This window comes from Ovis aries, chromosome 18, assembly GCF_016772045.2.
Source record: "Ovis aries strain OAR_USU_Benz2616 breed Rambouillet chromosome 18, ARS-UI_Ramb_v3.0, whole genome shotgun sequence".
Taxonomy (NCBI): domain Eukaryota; kingdom Metazoa; phylum Chordata; class Mammalia; order Artiodactyla; family Bovidae; genus Ovis; species Ovis aries.
The window spans coordinates 44,124,497-44,137,692 of record NC_056071.1 but is presented as its reverse complement, the minus strand read 5'-3'; the positions used below and the strand labels follow the sequence as shown (position 1 = coordinate 44,137,692).

At 38.5% G+C, this 13,196-nt stretch overlaps 1 long non-coding RNA gene across 1 annotated transcript in view; it reads right to left on the bottom strand.

The window, feature by feature from the left end:
- Positions 1 to 8,776, bottom strand: part of LOC121817108 (uncharacterized) — a 113,685-nt gene extending 104,909 nt beyond the window's left edge. Inside the window, exon 1 of the long non-coding RNA XR_006056865.2 lies at positions 8,688 to 8,776. This is a non-coding gene — a long non-coding RNA (uncharacterized LOC121817108). The remainder of the gene's footprint in view (positions 1 to 8,687) is intronic.
- Positions 8,777 to 13,196: the final 4,420 nt, after the last annotated feature.

The following is a 13,196-nucleotide window of genomic DNA, read 5'->3' as shown; positions in this document are numbered from 1 at the left end:
CCACCTCTGCTGCAAGCCCACTTCTGGTGGCAATTCATTGCCCGCCTCCTACACACCATTTCCGGGACAAATTCCACCTGGAAGAGTTCAGGGACAGAAAAAGCTTGTTCCTCGTAAAGAACCAACACAATGCTTATGATTAGCCCAGGAGGGCTGTGTAATTCAGACAGTTTCTCTCTTTGCCTGGCTGCTGGAAAGCCCAGAGCTGGAAACTGGACTCCTTTTTCTTGGCGGGGTGGGGGGCAGGGTTTCTTGATATACATGTTTCTTCAACTATCACTTCATGTTTCTTTATTGTCTTCCAGCCTCTATTAATGACTCTCTGAGTAGAACTCCGTTTCTAGTGTAACTTGCCTTCACAGAAGCAGATGAACTATGAATAAATGAACATTTTCAAAGTGGGCTGTCATCATTCTAACCATGCTGATCCTCTCACCTGAACAACAGGAAAAATAACATAGGAAGAATAATTTAGAATCATCTTCCCAAAGAGCGATTTCTACCTAGAAGCTTTTGGCCTCACCAAGACTAAAATAAAGAGGATAACTTGTTCATTCATACAGAAAAGTTCATTAATACACATTTATTTATAGACTCAAAGCAAATTCGTTATGCCTCTTCTACCCTGCCTCTGTCCATACTTAAAAAAGAAAAAAACTAGGAGAGTAAAAAAGTAGCCCATTTTAGACAGGCAAACAGTTACAGGAGTCAGACTAAGAAAATATACTAAATTATAGGACAGAGAACTGGAAATGCTATAGTCTATGAAATCTGTGGAGATGGAATTAACTCAACGTCTGCAGACTGGAGCTTTACAACCCCACCACAACACAAATGACTTAAACTGAGCAACTTAAAAGTTAGATCTCGGTTGTTTCCATGTCCTGGCTATTATAAACAGTGCTGCGATGAACACTGGGGTACATGCGTCTCTTTCAATTCTGGTTTCCTCAGTGTGTATGCCCAGCAGTGGGATTGCTGGGTCATAAGGTAGTTCTATTTGCAATTTTTTAAGGAATCCATCAGCAGATGAATGGATAAGAAAGCTGTGGTACATATACACAATGGAGTATTACTCAGCCGTTAAAAAGAATTCATTTGAATCAGTTCTGATGAGATGGATGAAACTGGAGCCAATTATACAGAGTGAAGTAAGCCAGAAAGAAAAACACCAATACAGTATACTAACACATATATATGGAATTTAGAAAGATGGCAATGACGACCCTGTATGCAAGACAGCAAAAAAGACACAGCTGTGTATAACGGACTTTTGGACTCAGAGGGAGAGGGAGAGGGTGGGATGATTTGGGAGAATGGGAATTCTAACATGTATACTATCATGTAAGAATTGAATCGCCAGTCTATGTCTGACGCAGGGTGCAGCATGCTTGGGGCTGGTGCATGGGGATGACCCAGAGAGATGTTGTGGGGAGGGAGGTGGGAGGGGGGTTCATGTTTGGGAACACATGTAAGAATTAAAGATTTTAAAATTTAAAAAATAAAAAAACTAAAAAAAAAAAAGTTAGATCTCATTCCTCTATGAGGAATTTCTCTCTGGAAATGACAATATTTCAAAATTTTCACCTTTTTTTGGAGAGGAAATTTTTATTTATGATTTAATAAACTTACTCTAACTTGAATTTTTCTGCTTGGGGAGAGAAAGGAAAATTCGCTTTTGATAAATCAAGACCAGATAACGTGGTTCACTAAAAAACACCCACCAAAGTAAGTAGGCACAACACATCATAAAACGTACAAACACTGTGAGAAAATTTAATCAGAGAAGCTGAAGCAGAGGTCAGTGTATGCCAGGCTGATTTACAACCCAACAAGTATACCTGCATACAATGCATAAGTGAGGCCAGGGCAAATGCTTTAAAAGAAATATACATATACATTATACTAACCTCCTCAGGGATGGAGGGAATTCTAAGGAGGTTAAGGCAGGATGTGAGTAGAATATACACCTCTGCTCCTGTTATCTGACCCACAGAACCATCCTGTCCCTTTCAGCTTAACTTCCTCCAGACATTAGAACTGCACAGCTTAAACCATGGTGCTTGAACTAACAGACACAGAGAACAGACTTGTGGTTCCTGGGGGTTGGGGGTATGTGCAGGAATGGACTGAAGAGTTTGGGATTAGCAGATGCAAACTACTATATGTAGAATCGATAAACAACAGGTCCTACTGTATAGCACAGGGAACTATATTCAATATCCTGTGATAAACCACAATGGAAAAGAATATGAAAAAGAAAATATATATATACACACACACACATGTATATGTAGAGGTGAATCACTTTGCTGTACAGCAGAAATTCACACAATATTGTAAATTAACAACACTTCAATAAAACAATTAAAAAAAATCATGGTGCTTGATTTTGTCAATAGAAATCAATATAGTGCAGAACCACGTGAAGGGAGGTGAACCATGTATGTTCCTGACAAGAAGCTGAGTTTTAAGACCGTGTCAGTCACCAATCCAGCGGCATTCTCCCTTTATTTGTGCCTATATATTTGAAAAAAAGAAGTGGGGGGGGACATACCCCAGTTTACTTTTTTAAAACTAAATAATGTTGCCTTGTGGCACTCATATTGTATCTATTACACATTTCACTTCAAAACCTCATCTCCCCTAAACCCTCTTCAATGCGCTTGAAGTAGCACAGCCAAAGGAAAGGAATTTTCTATTTAACTAGAGCACTGACATTCTGTTACACAATTCGATCTTGTCTATTTACCTGCTCTCAGAAACACAAGACACTAGACACGAAATGCTGAATGCGTTGAGTCTGTGGTGCCATAGGTGTCTGAATGCATCTGTAGCTTCCCTCTCACTCATCAGTGTAATTGTTGCCATGTTATTCCATTTTTTGATTAGTCTAGTCCCTCAAGCTCAGTGCTTTTTTCTGGCCCAACGTTCTTCTGCTGGTTGTCATGGTGACTGAATTGTTAGCGAGGAGAAAGGCTCTGTTGTCTGTCATTGTTCTGTTGTGGTTTAGGTAACGCAGGAGGCAACACAAGTGAAGTGGATGGACCTTTTTTGCTCTGCATCATTTCATAGTATTGAAAAATCTCACATAAAAAAGGAGCAAATAGGCCCAACCAAAGAAATAACCAAGCTCTTTCTAAAGGAAAGTGCACATTATTATAAAGAGGCAAAATGGCTCTAATGATGAACTGAGTAATCTATGAAAAATGCTGCTGAATATTACATTTATTACTAGAACAATCGCTGCAACTTAAACATCACATACAATACCTACCATTTTGCAATTTAGAGTAAATATAGTTTTTAACTATACAATTGTGGCATCAACTCTTTGATTCTCGAGGCTCTGCTACTTTAACCTTACGTTCTGTTTAACCCAAAGATAGCATGGTGGAAGTTAGGACTGAAGCCAAATGGAAGAGTTGGGCAAATTTTCTTTTGGTGGTGAGACAGTGTTGGGGTCAATTTCTACTTTGGGAATGTGGAAGTAAGTTTTTAAAGATGAGGGATTACTAAAAAGAAAAACTTTTTATTTAAATGGTTTCTTGACGCTAACCAATATAAATATAATCATTCCTTAATTTTTAATTTTCTAGATTTTTAACCAGAAAATGGAGAGATATAGCATATAAATAAAGGGATACATTATAGACAGGGACCAAATTAATAACAGTTCCTAAAAAAAAAAAAACCACTCTTAATCTTTGTTCATCATTGCATTGCTAGACATATATCTGTCCAAATCAGCAATTACTTTCATTAGCATTGGTACAATTTTCCTGTGAACTTTTTCATTTGTTTTATTTGAACTTGAAATGATCTAATTTAATTTTTATTTAACTGTATAATTTAGTTCTTAATGATACAAAGTTTTAAGTAGGAATACTTGGTAAAATATAATTTAAAAAGATTAAAAGGTTTATTATGACAAATTTCCCTCCCACCCCTGAAATGTAGTTCTCTCTTAATCCTCTACAGCCATTATTATTAGATTCTTTTGTAGTTTTCTGGAATTTCTTTATGCAAATATTAGAAAATACTGACAGAGATTCTTCTCTTACCTCTTGCATTCACAAATGTTAGCCTGCTATTCACACTGCTCTGCACTTTTCACTTGACACTATATCTGGTTGTCTTTCTGTATCAGAACATAGGGACATTCCTCCTCCCTTTTCCTTTTATAATAGTATAATATTCCGTTGTTGTTGTTCAGTCGCTAAGTCGCGTCTGACTCTTTGTGACCCCATGGACTGCAGCGTGCCAGGCTTCCCTGTCCTTCACTATTTCCCAGAGTTTGCTCAAACTCATGTCCATTGAGTCAGTGATGCCATCCGCCATCTCAGCCTCTGTTGCCCCCTTCTCTTTCTCAGCATGAGGGTCTTTCTCAATGAGTGATCTCTTCACATCATGTGGCCAAAGTATTGGAGCTTCAGCATCAGTTCTTTTAATGAATATTCAGGATTGATTTCCTTTATGTTCTAGAATTCATTTTATCGGTCTCTGTTGATGGATATTCAGGTTATTCTCATTATTTTGCTTTTATAACCTTGTGTATGTCATTTTATATATATGCAAATATATATGTGATAGAATCCCAGAGGTGAAATTTCTAGGTTAAAAAAATTTGCATTTGTAACTTTGATGAATATTGTCAAATTGACTTTATAGAAGCTATTCCAATTTACGCTCCCATCGAGAGTGTACAAAAGTACCCATTTCCTCATAACCTCCCAACAAAGGGTAATATTAAACTTTTGAAATTCTGCCAATCTGATAGGTAAAAAAACCAGGGCAACCCTACAGTTTTAATTTAAATTTCTGTTATTAGTGAAGTCAAATATCTTTCATATGTTTCAAAGCCAATTGCATTTATTTCCCTGTTAATTCTCACTTGAGATACTTTGCCCATATTTCAAGTATTGATATTTTCTTATTGATTTCTATGAGCTCTTTATGTTTTTGAAAAATTTATGCTATGTTGTGTTATGGGTTGCAAATATTTCCCCCAATTCATTGTCTTTTAATTTTGCATAAGGACTTTTCCGTGCAGAAGTTCTGGGTTTTATGTGGTCGTACAAATCTTTTATGGTTTCTGCCTGTCTCTTCTCTCCCATTCCCATGCCAAGAAAAAAACTCCCAACAAAGAAGCTCTCCTGAGCATTTCTGTAGTGCTTGTCTGGTTTCTTTCCTTTTCTTCATTTTTAAAAAATCTTTACCTTTTCTTAACTTTATCCTTGAGCATGGTACGAGGGACAGATCCAACTTTTGATTTTTTTTTTCTGATGGCTATCCAATTATCCTATACTAGTTATAGAATAAAAAAATCTCCCCCTTGCCCTTCCCTATACTGGTTTGAGATGTTTCCTTTCCAGATGTTAAAGTACATTACTTTTTTGATTTATTTCTGGACTTCCTTTTCTGTTATCTTGGCCTGGGTGTCTGTTCATATATGGAGCTCCAGTACATTTAACATAACAAATATACAATCTACAATATGCTACAAGAATTGCACTTAGTCTAGAAATGCTCTTAATTATATCTGCTTTTTTACATGGCAAAATATATTTTCTTATTTAGAAATTGCTTTTATCTATTGCAATCCAAACATATATTCCTTTTTGATTGCCCCAGGAAGTATATTCACTACTATGTCAAGCCAAACATCAACTGTCACTCAAGTTCTGAGAAAAATACAGCTTAGAAAAACACACTGAGAAATACAGTGAGAAATCACTGTTTTTCAATGAAAACTAAAAACTAAAATTTAAGAATTTATATACTGTATATAAAACACACTGCTGTATTTAAAACAGATAACCAACAAGGACCTACTACAGGAAACTATACTCAGTAGTTTTAATAATCTACAAGGGAAAATACTCTGAAAAAATGTATGTGTATATAACTGAATCACTTTGCTGTACACTTGAAACTAACACAACATTGTAAATCAAATACACTTCAATAATAGTAATAAAAAGAACAGACAGGGCAGAGGGCTGTTTTGTCTTTGGGAATATGCCTTTAAGGGTACAGAGTGCGGGTGTTCATAAATCCCAGCGCACTTTCATTCAGCGTCTCATGGTGGTTTACAGCCACAGAAATCTGTAAAACCTGCTGCTCTCGCTTTCTGAGGGTGCTCCAGGACGACTTTAAAGCCTAGCCATTAAAGAGCATTTGAAAGGGCACTTACTATTTAGTACCCCCATAAACATATATTTTGATTTTCTTTCATACTGTTTAATGGCATAATATTCAGCAAGGATCTGTGGAAACCAGCTAGCAATCACAACACACTCCAAAGGAAGAGCACCAGCCCTTCCTAGACAATGCTCCCCCCGACTCCCCTCAGCACACAGGCTGTGGCCGATTTCATCATCCTGCCAAATATTCACAAGCTTGTTGTCTGTTATTGGTTTAATGTAGTGCATTCACACAGATTGAACTTGATTTTCAGTACAGGTCTATAAATAAGGCTCTTTGCCTGTGATCTTGAGGCTTTTGAGATCAGTTTTCCGACTTCCACCCCTCCTTCTCAGCGAGCATTTCATCACAGGGGAGAAGATGAATGTCCTCACAACAAAAGATGACTTTTGGAGCAGAACCTACCCAATAATCAGAAGTGGCAAGTAAAAGAGGGAAGGTGGTGACCTCTCTCAGGGACATGAACAAGAAGAAACTGGAGGAGCCTTTTCCTTTGCTTACAGAGTGCCCAAACCACTCATGGCAGGAAGCGTTTGGCTACTGATCACTTCTCTGAGACCCATTATAAAAGGTGAGCAAATCTCAAAGTGCTCCCCGCCTCCTCCCCCAATTAGTTCAGAGGGCAGCCGACCTTCAGAGATATCCATTGCGAGGGTGTTTTTCTGGTGACGATGCTGTGAAAATAATTTTCTTTCTGAAGGGCTTTCTTTCTATTCTCTCCCCATGGCAACTTTTGAAAATTTGTTAAAACACGCACACGCACACCAACCTCTCAGGCTTATCCATGAGCTCTCTAGGTGAGTGGGAACTAGCGGGAGCCTAGCAGAGATGTGCACCCAACACAATTACACCATTTTGATCATTTGGGGAATCTCACTGTGTTGTCAGGGATTTTTTTTTAAGTATAGAACAAGATAAAGTAGGTTGAGAACAAGTTGTTTAAGCAAAAAGTCATTTTGTCCAATTGCTTTTCCAAGTCGGCAAAAGATTATTTTTTTATTGAACCAGTATCTGCAGAGTAATAGTTGAAAAAAGCTAGTGTCTATTCCTTCAGGGCATCTCTGCTTTGGTTACAAGAGCTGAATTGAATAGTTGATGCTAGAAACCAGCAGAAGAGGACATTGGTGGAAAAGATAGTCTCAAGGGCCTAAAGGGAACCATGGATGATTCAGGAATGTGGGACAGGTTGGTATCAGTCATATCACACAAGTCATGGAGGGACTCACTGCAACATCAGAAACTGCCAGCACATAGATGTAAGTCTCACTGACCCCACATGGTGAAAGAAATGATGCACACCTTAGTTTTGGGTAAGCACTTGCCTCATTTCAAGCATCCTAACTTCTGGGGACACTTAAATGTTTTTAAAATTGGGTATAAATAGAGAAGAAAGCAAAAGCTACAGTATACTCCAGTGTAGTATAATTTCTGGGAGAGGAAAAAAAAATGGCTGTTTCTGTTGTATCTTTTCCACCTCATCACAGGGAAGTCATGCCCAGAATTATGCTGGTGCCAGGATTTACAGGCCAGGAACTGGAAGCAGCACCTGTAGACCAGAATTTAAATCCCATGGACAGTTTCTCTTGAGGCTTTCATAGAACATGAATGAGGATGTAATTTAAAAATAAGCCCTGCATTCTATTTAAAAAGATAAGAAGGAGCTGGATGTGTGTAAATGTTTGGATTAAATAGGACCAAAGACTGCACTGTATTTAAATGGCTTGGCACTTGGAAAATGATGGAATCAGGCTTCATAATGGTGCAAGCATCTACCTAATGGAGCTAAATTTCCAATATAGGTGCATAGTGGAAAAGAAGGGCAGACAAGTGGCGCTGAGAAACTAAGCGACATAGCACCAAAGAATGAAGCATATTGAGTTTAATGATTGACCTTATCAGAGGCTTTCTGCTCTGACAGTGAAGATGTGAATTATCCTATTATTATAAGCAGATGGATCGTCTTATTAACGCGCCCGAGCCTTTCACATTTTATTTAACTTTAAATTAAATCGAACAATTTCAGTAACCCATTGTCATTCCAGAGACCCACTTTCAGATCTGCCATACTCTGCTTTGGCTTTCATTTGGATATAGCTGAGGTGCCTGGGAAGTTTCTCTGTAAATTCCTTCAAATCCGAAGGAGCTGAAGGAGATTTTAGGAGGAAGTGTTTCTCTTAATGACTCCACATGGAACAGCATCTCTGGAATTCTGATTTTATGCTGTCAGCCACTTGATAGGCCCTGCTAACCAGGAGCAGCAGATGAGCCATCATCAAATGTTTTCTGAATTCATCCCTAGTACCACTCTCCCCTTAAATCAAAATTAGGCAGTGAAGTAATATTTGTTTAGAAACACTTACCAGGCACCTGCTTAGTACTATAAATGCTATCCTAGCAAAGCCTTCGCACACAAAGGAAATATTTTACTGGAAGGTCAATACCTGCAGCCATAGAAAGGAACGGAGCTATTTCAAACTCACCGACAAAGGCTTCTGTCTCAGCCTCCATTCCACTTTCTCTCTTTTTTTTTTTCTCCTTTCTAGTTTTGTTTCCTTTCAGCATATTTTAGGAACTAATCAGCTTTATAAAAGGTACCACTGTTAATCTACTGTTTGTCTTGGTCTTCATTGCAGCTCCTTAAAAGATAGAGTGCAAACAAAGCGAGAATTAAGGTCATTCCATTTAAATCCTTAAGAGAGGAAGACGAGGGCTAAGGACTGCAGAGAGGAGGGCTGGAGGAATCCAGGACAAAAAAAAAAAAAAAGCCCTCATTGTTTATTATTTGCCAGCCTCAGAGCAGCCCCCATTCCCATATTTGTGAAAGGATTACCCTTCCATCTTCAGAGATTAATGGGAAGCCGAGACAAGTCCCCAGCCCACAGTCACCGTGCTCTAAAGCACATTCTCTGGGAAGGTGGACCTCAAAGTGCAGTCTCCTGGGGGGCATGAGTGGGACATAGCTTGCCCTCCAGAGCCTGATCTGATTCTTCCTCCAGCTGCTAGAGATGCATGAGCAAACATAACTGGCAAGGGGATTCCATGTTCACATGGAGGCAAGCCCTGCATCTTAGAAGGTGTAGCTATGTACATGAAGATCTTAGTGCGTATCATGTTTAAAAGGGAGAGGGGAAAAAAAAAATCATAAGCTATGCAAAAAAATCACAGAAGCATGTAACACCAGCCCCTTTCTTCCTTTTACGATGCCGACTGAAACCCAACTACCCATCTTTTATATAAGACAGAAGTCAGTTAAAGTGTACTTCAGTTTCTTGGTTGTTGCTGTAATCATTCATTAAGCTTAACTAAAATGCATGAATCTTCGCATTTTTTCCAATGTGGCAATGGGCTAATCTGTAAAAGTGAACAATGCACCGTAAAGTGCTGTCTTTAAGGTAAGATCAGCAAGCAGAAATTGACATCTGTAGCCAACAGAGATGGAAGTCTTGATTCCCAGCCTCTAGCAAGGTTTCACACATGGTGAATGCACAGTATTTGTTGCACGAAGAAAACTGTAGTATTTTTGATGACTTTAATAATAACAGAACAATTGTTAATGTTCACCAAACATTAACCATGCATCATGCAGTGCGTTATACACTTTACTTATTTAACTTAACCCTAACCTCAACTGCATGAGGTTAATATCCCCATTTTACAGATGAGAAAAACCAAAGTTTGTTGAAGTTAAGTCACTCATAACTTCACTTAGCTCCAAAGCCACATGAGTAATCAGTAGCAAAGCCAGCCTTTAAAGCTACAATGGCTTACTCTGGATCCTCTCATTTTAATGCTTTCTTATCGACCTGCTTCAAAGCAGTATTTCTTGAGTTTAGAGAATGTCCGGTGATTGTTCCAGATACAATGCTGTTGTGTTTTTTTCCAGATGAACAAATTATTCCCAGAGTGTCACCTCTAGCCAAGTATGAGATGAGGAGAGGCTGTTGTATTGTGGCTTCAAATTTTGTCCTCAGCTGCCATTAAAAATTTAGCTACTCACACAATATGACGCTTTGGGTTGATGCTTTGTTGAAAGTCCTATGAACAGATCTCCTGAAAGGAGTAATGCTCCTTCTTTAAATGATATCTTACCTCCCCCAGTTACCACCTCCCCACCCCCACCCCCACACACAGATCAGGCAGGATGAGATCTATTTGCAAAACCCTGGGCATATGGTGAGTGAGTCTGGTTTTCTCCAGCATTTCATTATGACTGGCCTAGTTAATTCATTTCATTATATGTTCACCCCTCTTTGGAAATTGAACAGGATTAAATTGCATTTTTAAAGCCTTAGCAAATCACCGTGTGATTTAAATTAGAATAAAGACAAACATTCAGATTGCTTTTTTGGGGGGAAATTCTGACAATATTTCTGGCCCAACAAGAGTGTTTTTCCACAGACTCATTCTCTCTTGGCCACTGGGGTGTCCAGTTCTAAGTATACCAAACCCTTGGTAATAAATGTAGAATCCATAATCAAAAACTTATCAGAGTGAAAACCACATGTGAAATTCTTGTTTCCTCTAGAATAATTCTAAAACCCCATTTAGCAAATAGTTCAATTTATTCTCCCTCCAAACTCTAGCTTATAAACTAGGCCAACATGAACTGAGTCATACTCACGTATTTAATCACTTCCCTTCCTCTTAGGAAAGTGTTAGAAATACATTTCTAAGTCACTAATAGTGGTTCAGTCGCTCAGTCATGTCCGACTCTTTGTGACTCCATAAACTGCAGCACACCAGCCCTCCCTGTCCATCACCAACTCCCAGAATCCACCCAAACTCATGTCCATCGAGTCGATGATACCATCCCACCATCTCATTCTCTGTCGTCCCCTTCTCCTCCTGCCCTCAATCCCTCCCAGCATCAGGGTCTTTTCAAATGAGTCAGCTCTTTGCATCAGGTGGCCAAAGTATTGGAGTTTCAGCTTCAACATCAGTCCTTCCAATGAACACCCAGGACTGATCTCCTTTAGGATGGACTGGTTGGATCTCCTTGCAGTCCAAGGGACTCTCAAGAGTCTTTTCCAATACCACAGTTCAAAAGCATCAATTCTTCAGCGCTCAGCTTTCTTCACAGTCCAACTCTCACATCCATACATGACCACTGGAAAAACCATAGCCTTAACTAGACAGAACTTTGTTGGCAAAATCTGTTGTACTGAGCTATTTAATAATTTCTGTGTGCTTAGTCCCTCAGTCATGTCCAACTCTTCGCAACACCATGGACTATAGCCCATCAGACTCCTCTGTCCATGGGATTCTCCAGGCAAGAATACTGGAGTGGGTTGCCATGCCCTCCTCTAGGGATCTTCCCAACCCAGGGATTGAACCCAAGTTTCCTGCATTGCAGGCGGATTCTTTACCATCTGAGCCACCAGGAAAGACCAAGAAAACTGGAGTGGGTACCCTATCCTTTCTCCAGGGGATCTTCCCAACCCAGGAATCAAACCAGGGTCTTCTACATTGCAGGCAGATTCTTTAGCAGCTGAGTCTCATCTATACCATAGGTTATACTGCTACTGCCCCTTCCAAATAAAGTAAGTAGAGAGAATTAAGAAGGTGTTGTTCAACCTTTATATGGCAATATTATACTAGAAAAGCTTTGAATTATAGCTGCCATTTAATTTTACTAATTTCAGGGTATGGTGTTCTGCTTAGAATCTTTGGATGCTTGTTTCATGTGCCATGATTTTTTAGCATTTTAATATGATGAGCATCACACTTTTGAGGATGAGAAACCAGAGCCCATCACTGAAACAAGCATGTTCCATTCCTTTTTATTTTCAAATATAACTCTACAGATTCTGCCATGAGTTTATGGTGATGAAAACTTGATCCTATGTCCCCACAGTCAACAAGGAAGTTAGTCCTCATCTTGCAGTGAAAATTTTCAATCTGGTCATTAGATGAGCTTCCAGGGCTTTCCTGCTGGACAGACAGTCACTTCTGGAAATGAGCTGAATATAAATGAAAATATATTGTTATGGTAATACAACAGCTTCCTTTAATGGACAAGTTCATTTCTGAAGAAAGCAGAAGATTCTTCTACCCCACCCAAAAGAAAGGAAAAGAAAGAACAATAACAAAATACAGAAAACCAAACTTCTTTTAATAATTCCCAGGCATCAGTGTTATGTAAACATCACATTTGGGAAATTTGGTATTGTCAGAAAATGCCTACTTAAAAAAATTTTTTTAGGAAAAAATTGTCCCCAAGGTGAGACAAGGACACAGAATAACGATAAATGGGTGTGTGTGTGTGTGTGTGTGTGTGTGTGTGTGTGTGTGTGTGTGTGTGATCTTGAGAAATATTGAATCAGTGCTTTAAAGTATCAACATTTATTTCTTAAAAAAAAAAAAAGAAGCTTAAAAATTCATCACTGTACCTCAAACTGACAGTGGTTTTTTTTTTTTTTTTTGGTTAGGGTTTTTAAGAAAAAAATTGGCTGACAGCTGAATTTTAGAGGATGAATGAAATCTTAGAATATTGGAGATAAAGTTAGATTCTATTTTAAAAAATTGAAGTAGAGTTGACTTACAATGTTGTGTCAGTTTCAGGCATACAGCAAAGCCATCCAGTTATACAGACATATATATCCATTTTTTCAGATTATTTCCCTTTTAGGTTACTATAAAATATTGAGTATAGTTCCCTGTTCTATACAGTAGGTCCTTGTTAGTTATCTATTTTACAGGTAGTAGTGTGTATATGTTAATCTCAATGGACAGTGTTTTTATTACTGAAAGATTTACAGAATACAGAATGGTTACTTAACAATTAATCACCACACAGCTGCATTTTGTTTGCTTTGGGAGGGACAGTCAATTGGCCACATGTAAATGATTTTGTAAGTATCTCTTCAGAGAAGTGTGGATCAAGATGGAGGACAAAAGACACACGTCTACTTCTGGCCACAATCCCTGAAATATCTAAAAAGACAGATATTTTAACAGAATACATTCATGAGCATACTAAAAAAATAAAA